This window comes from Penaeus monodon, chromosome 29 (assembly GCF_015228065.2).
Source record: "Penaeus monodon isolate SGIC_2016 chromosome 29, NSTDA_Pmon_1, whole genome shotgun sequence".
In the NCBI taxonomy this organism is placed as follows: domain Eukaryota; kingdom Metazoa; phylum Arthropoda; class Malacostraca; order Decapoda; family Penaeidae; genus Penaeus; species Penaeus monodon.
In genome coordinates, this window is record NC_051414.1 from 916,868 (window position 1) to 917,184 (window position 317).

The 317-nt window shown below is 44.2% G+C and overlaps 1 long non-coding RNA gene across 3 annotated transcripts in view; it reads left to right on the top strand.

The window, feature by feature from the left end:
* The window catches only part of LOC119591875, a 181,478-nt gene that overhangs the window by 98,051 nt on the left and 83,110 nt on the right, over positions 1 to 317 (top strand). The window lies entirely within an intron of this gene.

Consider the following 317-nt stretch of genomic DNA (forward strand, 5'->3'; position numbering starts at 1 on the left):
CTTTAGTTTTAGCTTTCTCCGCCTCTCGTTTTCTCTTCATTGGTGTTGTTTTCTTCTATATTTTTCTTTCGCTGCCTTCGTGTTTTTTTAAAACTCTCTCTTCAGCCTCTGTTTCCTCTCTTCCGCAGTTCTCTCCTCTCCTTCCATCCTTCTCTTCTCCCTCTTTCTCTTTCCTTCTGTCTCTCCCCGCGGATGCTGCTTGGCTGTTCATTTTTCACTCATTTGCTCTTGGTGTTGGGGGGGGGGGGGTATAGCGTGTCGTTTTATTTCTTCTGTCTCTGTTCTCTTATCCGAGAGGGATTTGTTTGTTATTAACA